Below are 14,301 nucleotides of genomic sequence, written 5' to 3' on the forward strand. Positions count from 1 at the left end.
TCTTTGAGAGCGAGCAAACAAGGAATAAGCTGTCAGTGTTTGTCTAGCACAAAGTGGGGGCTTGTCCGCGGCCGCAGGCCTGGCGCACAAAACGCCTCCCAGTTTGGCACACGCAGCGCAGAGAAGGGCAAGCTGGGCAAGCTGGGATTTGCATCCAGAGCCGGTGCCAGAGGGCTGGCATGAATGGCCCGGTTTATTTTCTAGAGAGGCAGCTTTCAAGAGAAGACATAATGCACTGGGTAAGAGCCTTACCCCCGGCGTCCCCCTCAGCATGGCACCGAGGGGAGGATTCCCAGGTGACCGCAACCGGACACTGGCTGCACCTCGGCCTTGCAGGCAACACTGCTCCAGTGTGCTGGGCAAAAACCATTCCTCATGAAAAGGCAAGAGGGCTGGATTAAATACCCTTCCCCTTCGTGATGGTAACAGCAAAGACGGGGTCATTCAGACAGCTGAATTTCAGGCTGCCCCACGGTGAGCTCACTGCAGCACCGCAGCATTTTTGTGTGGCTCCCAACACACTGGAGTGGGAAAGCCCTTCTCCAATTAAATACGTCCTCGGTGCGGTTTTAGAATCTTTCTTCTAATTAGTGCACAAATTGAGTGGCTGCTGGGGGAAGCGTTCTTGTTTGGAAATATTGGGAATATTAAATCCAATGTTGTTGTTAACCGTGTGCCTGATCGCACCACTTCTTGTCAGCTCCACAGTTAGTGACTGGAGGAGCGAGGACTTCAGTCTTACTGCATACGAGGCAACTTCTTCAACCCTGTTTTGAGATGCAGTTCTGTTTCAGCAGCAGTTTTAGCATTTATTGTCCAACCCTTGGTGAGCTACCACTGCACAGACCCCTGGTAGATAAAGCAAAGAGCATTTAGATGCAGATATGGCTGTGCTCAGCCTTTTCTCTGAGCTTGTAGCAGTTTCCCATGGAGCAGCCAAGCAGAGCAGCCCACCCCCTCAGAAGTGAGACTCAATCCATGCAGACCCACCACACGGAGCCACATTGCAAGCTTCTTTGCCAGAATTTATAACTGCGAACATTTTTCTAAAGTTAGCAGCGAGCTAACCTCCATTATTTGGTATTAAACACCATGGCCAACTAGGTGTGATGTGGCACAGCAATTAAAACCTGGGCACACAGGAGACAGGGCTGGTAAGGTGCCACCAAAAGCATGCCAGCCCCTGGAAGCCCAGCTCAGCCCCTGGACAGCTAGCCTGGTGCTGCCCCAGGGTCCCAGTGTAAATAACCAGTGGAGTCCATGTCTGACGTTGCCGTGGCCTTGCAGTGATCTTTTCATTTTCTTGGCATATCATTAAAGAGATGCATTTGTTTTTAGGAAGATGAAATGGAAATACATTTTACTGAAAAAGGAGTAGAGAAGTGATTACACAGAAGGAAAGTAAACCAACCGTGCTATGTCTGGCAAGTTTCCTCACCCCTTTGAATTAGCTGGTTATCTCTTGATTAAAAAAAAAAAGAACACCAACAGAAACTGAAGACAAGACAACATCCATAAAACAAAGCTATAACCGCAGCCAACACCCTTTTCTCATCTGACAAACATGCTGATTGGAGCAGGTGTAGGTGCTACTGTGAGCTGTGATGAGGGGGGACTGCACGCCAGGCTCTGGGCTGCTCACTGCTCCCTGCCAGGGCAGGCGCTTTGCTCCTTTGCCTCCTGGCGGTCAGGGTGTCTGTTCCTCACTGCAGCCTGAGCTGCAGGCTAAAACCTCAAAGCAATGACTCACATGAAAAGATGGCAGCCTACGGGATCAAATGTCCACCTGAATATAAAACATTTCTACGTGACCAAAAAGAAATATGATAAGCTATGTGTTTGGAGGAGGAGGAGGATGCCAGGAACTGCGTGTTCCGTTCCTCAATACCCTAAGACCTTTGGCTCATCCGTAAATCCTCTGAGTGGGCTCTGACGACTTTTCATGCTGCTACAGAAGGCATTACCCAAGCCTGATGCCTAGTAGCTCCGACCTGCAGTGACCACAAAACAAGCGAACACCCTCCTACAGCCCGTGTGCACAGGGTGCTGGCAGGCCCACTCAGACTCACAAGAAGCATCTGATCACTGCTCTGGTGGGGAAATTAACCAGCAGGACGGACCTGCATGTGCCCACAAGGCTGTGGTGACCTGGCTGTGGAGGCAGCCACCCCCACCAAGGGACCCCGATCAGGCTCTGAGCTGTACCTCGTGAGCCTCTTCCAGTTGTTCCTAAAGCATTAACTACCTCAGGGCTCAGCCTTACCGGCATTTACAATGCAAACCTTACCTGCTCGGAGATACTTGGATTAAAACTGCAAACTGTTCATTTTCCAGACATTAAATTTCAGTATAAAACTGCAAACCCCATTGTGAAAACTACTCGTTCCCTACAACAGCCGAGCAGCGTGCACTAATGCTGCTGGCACACGTTCCTCCCAGGCTACACCTCCTCGTCCACGCTGAGCTGTGACACCACCACAAAAGCAGGAATTAACAGAGCTGCTGTCAGCCAGAAGCATGCTCAGCTGGGAACTTGCTGAGAAGGGTGGATATAAAATGTGCCATTCTCTGAGTATTTGGAAGAGGACGTCCCTGTGGTCCTGCAGCAGCACCTAGGTCAGTAGGATGGGTGTCAGTACACCTTGTCCCTGTTGTTGCTCCCAGCCCTGTCCCTTGGTGTGGGGGGTGAGGGGTGGATGTAGGGTGGCTTCATGTAATAGCACAACGGGATGAGGCTGCCTGTGGCCACAGGCAGGTTCCTGGGGCTGGCAGGGGACAGCAGCACATCCCAATGGCACGGCCTCTCAGCTGCCCCAGCCAAATGCCCTGCGCTGGCGTGAGCTGCAGGTATTCCCGCAGAAACACCCCAGATTAGACATGACTCAGGGAGTGATTCAGGCACCCGAGCACAAGTGTGTAGTGACTCAGCTCTCGATTCATTATTCTGGCCATACCCTACCTGGTGAAAGTTAATGTGAAGGTCATTTTGAATGAAATCAGGCATCTTTCTCCTGATGGTTACTGGCTTTGACACTTTCCTACAACTTGGTGTGTGTTTGTTTTCTGATAATGCAATGACATCGCACAGCTTCTCTGAAGCAAAGCCCAACTTATTTATCCATACAAGTACATCGGTCAGAAGCAGGGAGTTAAAACCGAGGAGGTTCCTGCTTTGCCTTAGCATTTCCCTCGAGGTTAGGCATGACCGCTTTATTCCCATTATCCCACGTCTCGTGCCCAGGGTTTGTGTGCCTTCGTGCTCTCCTCCTGGAGTGCCTGTGCATCAGCTGCCTTATTCAAATCAGCTTTCAATTCCTGTATTTTTCACCTCTCTCAACAAGGGACACCAGTTCCTAACTAAAAAAGTTAGGTAGCCTTTCATGCCTCTGTTACACATTAAGTAGCAGTGGAAAAGAAACCCTATCTTGTAGCAAGCAACACAAGCAAAGCACCATAAAGGTTCTGAACATATAATTAATATCTTCTATTTTATTTTATTTTATTTTATTTTATTTTATTTTTTATTAAAGCTGGACTCAATCCATCAACGTCACAGCTCTGAAAGAAGCACCTGTAAACAACAGTTCAGCTGGGCCTTTGCTGAGACACAGCTAATTTTATACCTCATCAGAAGGACTGCATTTCACTCCCAAAAATAATTTTAATCCTGTTCCTAATTCGCCTACATTAACACTCAGACGTGATTATAGTTGCACAACACGAAGTAATCAAGTTTAAGCATTGTACAAAATGCTCAGCAGTTTCTGCCCAAGGCAGAACATACCATCAACAAATTTGTTAGCAGGGTTGCCCTTTGGAGATTATCTGTGGATTTTCTGTTGACAGAAGTATTTCCTTTATTCCCATGGTATTTGTCCAATGTATCCCTGGAACACCAAAGAAAAGGACGATAAGAGGCTGCCTTCATAGCCCTTCATACACAACTCAGGGTTTGTATGAGGCCCTCTGGGCCTTTTTGCTTTGCTTTTCAACTCATCGCAACTAATTTACTTTGGGTCAGATCCAGAAGTCCTCACTGAGGGCAAAGATTCACCGCCTCCAAATGACCAGATCTTGACAGAAGTCTCAGCTCCCAGTAAGCAGACGGCCAAGTCAATCAGGCTACCTCTCTGCTAATCAATTAAAAATGCCTGGGACTCTTTCCTTGGATGGTGGCCAGCTGGCAGGGGATGAGCCGTGCCCATAGCCATTCACTCCCTCCACCTGCAGAACGAAGGGGCAGGGTCTCTGACCCACGCTGATGCCTGCAAGACCAGGGACTGCTGCTGGCATGGCCCAAAAGCATGGGGAGATGGCTCCTGGAGCTGAGCAGCACCAGGACTGGCCTCCTGCGTGTGGGTAGGGATGAGTAATGCCGCGCTCAATTTCCTTAATGCGCCTCTCTGTCCTTTATGCAGCAGCAGAGGTTCATGTTTCAGTCTGTACAGGGAGACCTGTATGGGAGAGAGGACGGCCAAGGCTGGGGGGCTCAAACCACTGTTATTTGGCTTCTTGCTGATGCCAGTTTAGGGACTCGTGTGATGTATGGGCTTCCACAGGACCTGCACGTTGCTGTCTTCTGGCCACGTTGCATTTGCTCTCCCCGCAGCCGCACGCTGTGGTCTGCCCAACGCAGCCTTTGCCAAAGCTCACACCCATGGGTTGCAGCAAGCAGCCAGGGGCTGTGGCAGATAAAACTGAAGGAACTGAAGTGCTTTATTTATCAATTGTGTTCTGCCGTGGCACAGCCCTTCAGGGGTTCATCAAGCACAGAATGGAGCAGGGATGGGAGGTCGAGCAGTGTCAATAGACAAGGAAGGCAGGAACAATTTCTGCGTTGGAGCTCTCAACAGAAGAGTAACTGCAAGGAGGGGAGGAGAGGTGGGCTAACAGCTCAGCAGTATCTCCAGAAGTTCTGTATCATTTCCTTCGCTCTGGGGAGCTGTGGTGGACGAGCCCACCGTTCATGTCCACCCCTTGTTAAAGCTCTAGAGTCACTGTCGGAGATGCTGCTCTGCCATGGAAGCAGAAGGATGGCGACCCCTTTCTGATACACAAAGGCTGGGCTGAAACAACCCTGCTGGCAAAAATCACAGAAAAAGGCAAGTGTTAAGGATCCAGGCAAAGAGAAGCCACATGAAATTGGTACTTGTAACATAAAACCTGAAAATGGAACAAAACACGTCCAGTGCTCTGCTGTTATGCAATGCAAATGAATTGTTTCTCAAGAGAAGTGTTGTTGGTTTTATTTTGTGTGTGTGTGGTTTTGTTTTCCAAGCCAAAAGAAAAGCAGAGCAGGGACTAATCAAAATTCAGTTTTCTTCAGCAATATAAGGCTCCAGCCTCCTGCTCCAACATCATTTCAACCATTTATAAACAAAAGCAAAACCTTTAACACTCATTTTGCTTTTCTCATAAATGTTTTAAAGACCAGAGGGTCCTGATGCATCAGCGGTCTCTCCACAAGCATCATTGAGTTTAAACCCCAAAAGCCCCTTGGGAGCAACAGAGCAGGAGATTAGTTACAAGGGTGGTAGTTACAGGGATGGTGAAATAGGTGCCGAAGTCCAGGCTGAAGAGTGGTGTATCCCCAGGTGCTGGCCATCAGTTCCTCGCTGACATTGATGCAACGTGCCCGTTGATTTTGCTGCTGGAGCAAACATGAGTCAAGACTTTGCCTAGCCACAAGCTTTGGGAGGTTTCATACAAGGAGAGTAGTTTTAGGGGCAATTCCTAGTGCATGCTGTGGACCTACCCTTCCCTTAGCTCCTCCAGTGGGTGCTGGGGTGGGAGCACAAGGATGGCACCCATTACAAATTAAGAAAAAAAAATGAAGCTGTGGGAGCTGCTGGAATACTGCAGCTGGTAGGGGAAGAAAAAACTGGATCGGAGTTGTTCCCCTGCCCAGAAAGCAATTTAGCACTGACTGGTCACAGTTTATTAATTTAATTTTATAAATTGCTCCTTGCCATAGATGTTACTTTCTTCTGCCAAAAAATGACTTCTCTTTGCCAACTCCTCCTTGTAGTCTGTGACCTCGTTTCTCCCAGGGAAAGGAAGCCATGGTGGATAAAAGCACTGCAGATTTACTAGATAATGAAATCATCACAGAAAACAGTGTTATGTGATCTAGATTTGCCTTGAAAGCATCAAGACATGCATACTTACAGCATTAAAAAAAAAGTGAGCTTTTTTTTTAAAAAAAAAAAAAAAACATCTTGGACTAGGCTTTTAATTTCAAATGTGAATCAGCCCTCGCTCATGATGGGTGCTGGGCTGGCGCTGAGGGGCTCTGACCTGAGAGCAGCGATGCAGTTTTTCTCCCACAGTTACAAATGGGTCACAGCTCTAGTCTGGGAAGATCCCTGCAATATGGAGAAGGACGGAAGGAGCTGTTGAACCTCTGTCAAGCCTCTGGATGCCAACAGAAGTGCAAGTGTGAGCCATTTCTTCAGGTGGATTTGGTGATGGCAATGTGTACCCCCAGAGAATGCAGCCGAGCTGTATCGCTTCCCCGAGCACATTTCATGCAGACCACAAAAGGGAACATTCGCTTACAAAGCACTTGCTTTAAAGCCAACTCCTGAATTTTAATTTATTGAGTATCCGTTCCACCCGACTGAAACTTCAGCGGTCTTCCTCTGCCAGAGCTAATATTTTTAACTGCGTACTTTAACATCATTTGCATAACTTTTCCAAAACATGTTATTACTGTCCATGTCCTCCTGTTTACATCCTGCTTATATCCCAAGGTCAAGGACTCAGTAGGAGCCCCCGGATTTTTCTGGGCTTTGGACAAGAATTTACGGACCAGCAAGAGAAAGCTGCCAGCGACATGCTGCATCCACCATGGCTCTCGCCTCTCTCCTACGCACACTGCACACCTGACAGCAGGACTGCTCGGGTCTGTTTTTATTCACTCTCTGCCATGTATTTTAAACTTTTACCCTTGCTCAAAATGCCAATGATTATGCTTGCAACATTCCTTTGTACTGTCTGTAATGGCTACAGCAGTCTTCAGTCAAAACCTGAGTAACATCTAAAATGTTTTTTCTAAAACTATCTTTTCCATAGGAGTAAAGATGTTATGGGGAAGATATCTACAAGCACAACAGGCTTTCTGTTCAAGAAGCTGCAGGAAATGAAGGCTGTACAAACAGGAACCACTTACCTGTGAGCTACAAAAGCAGAGACACGAAGAGGGGCCCTAGTCAAAGCCTGGCAGAGTTCATGGAAATGCTCCCTTGGGCTCCTCTGAGCCGAAGCCCACCTCAGCTCAGAGTGAGGGGGTCTCATCCCAATCCTGCTCTGGAAAAACCCACCAGGTTCATTTACCTCCATCTGTGCAACCTGGGCTTCCTACCCCTGCCTGCAGCCAGGGCTTCGGGGCAGGAGCTCACGTGCATTTCTCTCTCGGTCTTTGCTAGGGTTGGTCAAGGTGAAAAGCAGGACAATGCCTCGGCCACCTCGCGGGCTTCCAGCCAGCATCGCTGGCACCTGTAGGCACCACGTAGCATCACCAACCGGCATCGCACGTAGGCACCTGTCTTTCAGCACTGTTGTCATGAAAAAGGAGGGTTTTCCTGCATGTCTGCTGCCTGCCCAACCCCATAGCAGATGTTTATCAGGGGACCAAAGTAACCTATTTTTTTTTATGGGCCTGTTAGGTGTACAACACCGGTATTCAGTAATTCTGCTCCATCCTGTGCTCCTCCACACCAGAGCCCCTTGGTGCTCAGTTCAGCGTGGGCACAGGACTGACACCATTCCCTGTCAGCAGCCAAGCATCTGTTTGTAAATAAACCTAATACAAATCTGATGACAACTCTGCTTCTTTATTAGTGTACAAAAATTGGTTTTCATCACTGATGGTTTACGGGCAGCTCATCCAGGGGTTGCCTTCTGAGCCACAGCCCATGTCCCGTACAGAAAGGTTCAATGAGCCAAGCACAAAGGAAAACAAAGCAATCCCCAGGTGTCTTTTGCTTGATAGGGCCTCTGTAGCAGCAATCTGTCCAGGAGAGGGTTATTGGCACTGAGTTGCACCATGTCTGGGATCCACCAACCTGATGTGATGAAGAGGACGTGAAGGAGCACAGAACCCTGCTGAGCAAGCAAGGAGCGAGTAGACTCAATACACTGCATGAACTGGGAACCAACGGTGATGCTGGGGAAAAAATAAATAAACAGTGTCTCCTACAAGCATTGATCAGGCCAAATCCCATTTCACCGGCTTCATTTGCGAAATGGCTGAGTGCTGGGACACAGTGGGCTTGCCTGTCCCCAGCGCTTTCTGCAAACACCCCCATGCCTTTGCAGCAGAAGGCTGACAAGGGTTGTGTTAACAGAGAACCATTTTCTCCAGTCCTTTTAATTAAGCAAGAAGATATTTTTTTCTTATTATTCTCAACCGCAATCAACCTGATGATAATTTGGACCTCTCGGCTCAGCTGCCACGTGCGGCATTTACCCAGCGCGGCCGACGCCGTGGGTGGGAGGGATTGCTGTAGGAGGCCGTGGACCTTCAGCACGGCTGAACCGTCCGGTGATTGCTGCCAGCTGAGCCTCTGCCTGCGCCTCCCGTGACTCATCCTCCTCCAGCCTGCACCAAGAGCCCCGAACATGCAGGGCTGAGTCACTTCTGCTGCGATGGTGGGAGGGGGGCGGCCCTCAGGACCCCCCTGCCCGCCTCGGGAGGGAGTGCCGGGGCAGAGGCCATCCCTGCAGCTATGGACCTCGAGGTGGAGTGATAAAAATAATAGCAGGAGGATGGACAGGAGGAGAACAAGGTCCCCTCGCAGCTGCCTCGTGTGACGGCACATCAGTGCGCTCTGCAGGGCGAGGGTGTGGAAGGTGGCTGCATGGGATGGCCGAGGGGGGCGAGGGCTGCAATTACACGGGATTACAATGCACAGCCCTGCAGTTACATTCGGACTGAAAATTACAATGTCAGTGGGGAGCAATGTCAGAAAAGGGCAGCAATAACGCAGAGCAAGCAGGGCAAACCCAGCCCTGATTAAGCGCGTGCGGCTCCGCTGCCAGACTGGCCAATGGCACCCGCAGACAGATACATATGACCGGCAGCCCTCCCTGCCGAGAAGACACAATTATGCATTTCCTAGGAGGTGCAGCTATGGCTTTCCTGTTCCAGCGTTGGTTACAAATTTCCTCCCTCCCCAGGGGTATCCACGCTTCTTCCCCTGCACAGAGCCACTGGTGAGGTCCCAGCCATCGCTGCCCCTCCTGCCCGTCCCCTGCCGCCTGCCTTCAGATCATTAATTTCCGTAAGGAAACATCTCCTCTAACTGCACAATGCCCAAATCACCCTTCAATTTAAGTGCTCATTTGTTTTCATCCATACAGAACCGAGTTGCAGCACCATGAGACCGACTGGCGTTACTCCGCTTGGGAAGGGTCACGGGCTTTTCCCAAACATCTTCCATGCAACCTGCAGGCAACCCGCTGCCAGCAGGAAATAATACCTTATAAATCTTATAAAGCCCTGAAAAAATTGAAGATTGACTTAGATAAGCACTATAAATGGGCCTTTTTAGGATGGGCAGGAGCCACATGCTGTTACCTTTAAGAATCTGTTACACCGAAGGTCTGCATTTCAAGCAGGACTTGGCAATCCAGCAGAAAACTGGGTTTGTTCAGATGCTGCTTTAATGTTCGATTGATTCAGAGTAATTCAGCTTTCATCTGGGGAGCTGCAAATGAACTGTTACTGTTGTGCATCAACAAACCGTGGCGCTTCTTGCTTTAAAAAAAAAAAATAATAAAAAGAAAGAAAACAAAAAGGAAAACACACACTTGGTCAAGCCAATGCCAGTGACATGGGACGAGCCACCAACAGGCAGCCAGCCGTGCTCCTCATGAGCTGTGGTCCAAAGCAGAATGCACCTCCAGATCAGTGCCTGTCAGGAAAGGGGCATTCCTCTGATAAACACAGCCATTTCCAGAGCAGAAAGTGGTAAGGAGTGAAACACAGCGCACAGCATCCTCCTGCGTCCCCTCTCCAGGCTTGTCCTGGTTTTGTCTGGGAATGGAGGACTGGAGGTTAAATAATTTACCACACCGTGATGTGTGCTATCCTACAGCAAATGTGGATGATGCACAACTCTTCCCTGCTCCTATCTGTGTATAAAAATACTCCAAGAATCCAGTAATGCTAAAATTAGCAGCCAACTCTGCATTCAGATCTTGAACTCCAAATAATCCTGTATCAGCACAATAAATTCCTGAATGGACAACCAGTTTTAAATTTCTCCTTAAACCAAAGATCTGCTACCAAAATTAGGTTGCTTTTAACCCCTCCAGCTGCCATCAGTGCTACTTTTTCCCCTTCAAGATCTCCCCCCCCTGGAAACTGGGTAGCAGCAAAAGCTGGGCAGGTCCCTGCTGTCCTTGGGGTGACACCAGAGCAGCTCACGGGTCAGCCACTAACTGTGCCATTTCCACAAAGCACAAGGACACTTTCCCCAGCCCCTCAGGTTGATGCTTGCCACCAGGTAGGTTCCCAGGAGCAGGGATGTGGTGGCACAGCCCTGGTTATGCAGGCTGCAGAACAGCCCCACTGCAGGGCAGCCCCCGTTGCTCTGTGTCAGCCTGTGCAAAAAGGACAGCAACAAGAGACTGGCATTAAACACGTTTGTATTAGGCTGGTGTGAAAATAATGAAGAATTAGCATATTTTAATTGCTCTTGATGCTGCATATGGTGGAGATGCTGACGAAGACGAAGCAGAGGGATTTTCCTCCTTCCCTTTGTAGTATAACACAACTCCTCTGATGTTTAGGTCGGCTTGCTTGCTTGCTCACGCTCCTGTATGGTAAAACGTGCCCACTGTTAGCTTTGTGCCCCCCACCAATCCCCCGGCATGTGTTGTTTGCCCAAGAAGTGCCCTGAGCCTGGCTGGGGTGCCTGCTGTCCTTGTTGTCCCCACGGGAGACTCGAGGGCCTCCAGCTGTCCCTCCTCGCCCATCCCTCCAGTGGCTCTGCAGGTCGCTGAAATGCAACTCAAATATTGTATGTTCTGCGTGCCACATCAAAGGCAACACCTGAACAAGAAGGCTGTAGATGAGGGCGACCAAATTAGGTGGATCCAGGCCACGAACACCATCTCCAGCACAGGGTTTCTGCAGGCGTACAGCCCCACCGGTGAGGGGGGCTTTCCCTCTCCTCCCCTGCCTGGCCAGCAGTTGGGTAAGCCGGGAGGAAAAAGGTTGAATCATCTGCTTCAGGGGCCTTTTTAATCTCTGTTCTTGTAAATCAAGAAGGTAAATATACATCGGATATTGCCTAGTTTTTATCAGGGTATGTTTGAACAGAAGTCAGGCTGACGATGCCTCGTGTCAGCAGTGAGGACACACCTGAGATTAATCTGGCTTGTCCAACTGAGGTGTTCATTTCTCTCTTACTGTCTGTACACATTAAGAAATTACTCACTCACTCCTGGTTTTTAATCGAAATCTACTTTTGCTGTACCCAGAAGTAGAGTAAAACTCCTCATTTTCCCGTGTGCTTTGCAGGAAGGAAACGGCACCAGCCGCATCTTTAACACTCGCTTCCAGCTCTGCTCAGCGCTGGTTTCATGAGACTGAAAACATCAGCTCAGATTAGGTAAACCTTTTCATAAAAGCCATTAACTCCTCTGCAGAAAAGCCTGGTGGATTTTTCCAGGCAATGTAATTTCTAAAAGCCAGTCTTCATAAGTGTGCAAAGTTAAGGGCCAGGAAAATAACAGTAAAAAGAAATACAAGATGAGTCAATGTAAAGAGCATTTCATTTGTGTACTGTCCAGAAGAGTTCAAGATCTACATCACGTCTATACTTGGGTCACTTCAAAAACCATTCCCCAAATGTGCAATTTTTAGCATTAAATCTAACTGAATTTGAGCAATACTTTTATCTGGTTTACACTCTAGATTAACTTTTTTTCTGTCTATGCAGTAATGGAAGAACTTATTTGTTCCTCAGTTTTCCAATCCTTTCCCTCTACTGTAAGAACAGGAGCTTTTTGCGTACTAGCTGGCACATCAGGGATGAAAAAAACCCCGTCCTAATATCCTCCCCCAGTGCTGCAGAAGCTTGCTTGAAACCTATTTACTCCACGATGCGCATATTAATGTCTTGTCTCATTTGCCTCAACACACCGAAAGGAGGCTATTTTAAGTTACTGGAAGATACACAAAATAACCTAAAATCCAATCCCAATTTTAAGCCATCTGGCCCACCTTGCGTGACTTTTAAAGCCTCTTTGGGCTACTCTCATCGAAAGATGCCCCCCAGAGACGCAGGTTCAGCTCAGACCCCAGCGTGCCACCCGCTACCCCAGGGCCAGCATCTCCTACGGGATGAACCTTCCTGCCCATGGGATGGGATGGGGAGGTACTCAGCAGCACCAGGAAGATGCTCAGATTGGGCACAGCAGCAACACATCTGGAAAATAGATGCATCGGGCTTGCAGGGGACTGAAAAGTGTTTCCAGTCACCAGTTGGAGCTCCTGCCCCAGGCTCGGAGAGCTGCAGGGCTCCAGATCCCGGCAGCAGCTCGTAAGCGAGCCGGCACCCCGATCGCTGACAATGATGTGATGAATACCAAATTAAAACCTAATACTGTGCTACCATGGGCTACGATCTTATCAGGCTCTCCTGAAAACTGAGCTGCACCAGGCCCTGCCTGTTCCTGAGCAGGAGATTTGGAGTAATGTGTGCAGGTAATTCAATAGGTGCCTTGCTTCTCTTTGGGGCAGCGTTCGGCCAAGGCTGCATTACGATATTAAATCTGCGGGGATTTGAGAGGGGCAGGCTTTGGCCCATTGTCCTTCAGCTGAGCTACAAATCAGAATCTGAAGCTGGAACAGACCTGGAATGCCTATCCGAAATACCTTGGCTGAGCTTCATCTGCTGGAGAAATTGCATTTAGCCCAAAGAAAACCGTGATTTCCTGCGGATAAAGCATTCACCCGTGGTGCTGGCCCTTCCCGAGCACTGCCCTTTGCCTTCAGCAGTACGAAATCATTGGGGAAAAGTGGATCAATGGGAACGTCAATGACAACAAACGATCAGATCAATACACTCCTCTCTTTCCTGCAGAGCCACCAGCTCCTGAGCACTCTCCTGCTGAACATTTAATGGTGCTGAGTGCCAGTCAGTGGGGTACCCACAGACCCGTCCCTCCCTGCCTGCCCCAGCAGCTGCTATGCTGGGCACACAGCTTTTCTCTGCCTGCTCGAGGGTTTTACACTTCTCGTGCAAAACAAACAGCAGACAATGAACCCTCTCATCTGCATGCAAAGCAAAACCAGTGCAAACATCAGCCTCTGCAAATCCTGGTGTGGGCAAAACCCCGTCGTCGTTAATAACAAGATGGATAAATCAAGCAGCCGGTTGTGAGGAAGCATGCACTTCTTCTTTTTTTTTTTTTTTTTTTTTTTAATTCAAGCAGAACTGGCTCAGTCTCTGGGTGAAACATGGCAGTTAAATACTAAAATACCCCACTACTTGTATCCTGGCACTCCCAGAAGTAGGGAGCAAGCTACTCGTGTGCAACCCCAAACCAAATACTGTGCACCGCAGCTGGAGCACAGGTGAGAGTGACAGGGGCTCTTGACAGCCCTCGACTGCCAGAAGTGCCAAAAAACCCCAATAACCCCAAGAAAGCAGTTTTCTAAAGTGTAGAACTGCTTGCCCAAGGCGCTGCCAGTCTGACCATCTATTTGTCTACCTCTTGGCGTGGCTGCCCCCATAGAGAAGACCAGCCAGTGGAATCCAGAGTGGATTGTGAGAGGCCCGTTTGGAGAGGATCCAAATTAATGCTATCTAAAATGAATTATTGTCCTGGCTACATAATAAGATGCAAGATCTATAAACGGTGACAGCTCTGATTAGTCTAAAAATCTGAAAAATCAGAAAATTAAGACCAAGTCCTGCCATCACCTGCAGTTCTGAAATCCAGAAGAGCTAAACGTGGCTGAAGGCCAGTGGGAGCTGGTGCTCCGTGATGTCTCCAGCTCCTCACGGCGTGACCTGGGGGGACACGGTGCTCCCATCAGCTACGCAACGCCCGGAGCATTAGCATCAAACCGCAGGCTGAAGGAAACTGGAGGGCAGCAGATGCTTCTGCCTGGTTTGTTGTTCAAAGCCTTCTTCTCTGGATAGAAAAAAAATAGTGTGTGGTCCTTTAAATAGCACAGCAAGCCAGCAAACACTGAATCAATTAATCCCTCTCGCTGGTGGCTTTATCCAGCCTCCCCAGGGCACATCTGCAGCGGGAAGGGGAGCGCCACCAGGAGCCGCT

The 14,301-nt window shown here is 49.0% G+C and overlaps 1 long non-coding RNA gene across 1 annotated transcript; it reads right to left on the minus strand.

The window, feature by feature from the left end:
• Window positions 1–3,584: 3,584 nt before the first annotated feature.
• On the minus strand, window positions 3,585–14,301 carry LOC121074945. The gene is made up of 3 exons (XR_005822643.1): window positions 13,941–14,301; window positions 4,012–5,077; window positions 3,585–3,887 (listed from the first exon to the last, which is right to left on the minus strand). It is a non-coding gene; the product is annotated as an uncharacterized LOC121074945 (long non-coding RNA).

Source organism: Cygnus olor, chromosome 9 (genome assembly GCF_009769625.2).
Source record: "Cygnus olor isolate bCygOlo1 chromosome 9, bCygOlo1.pri.v2, whole genome shotgun sequence".
Lineage (NCBI taxonomy): Eukaryota > Metazoa > Chordata > Aves > Anseriformes > Anatidae > Cygnus > Cygnus olor.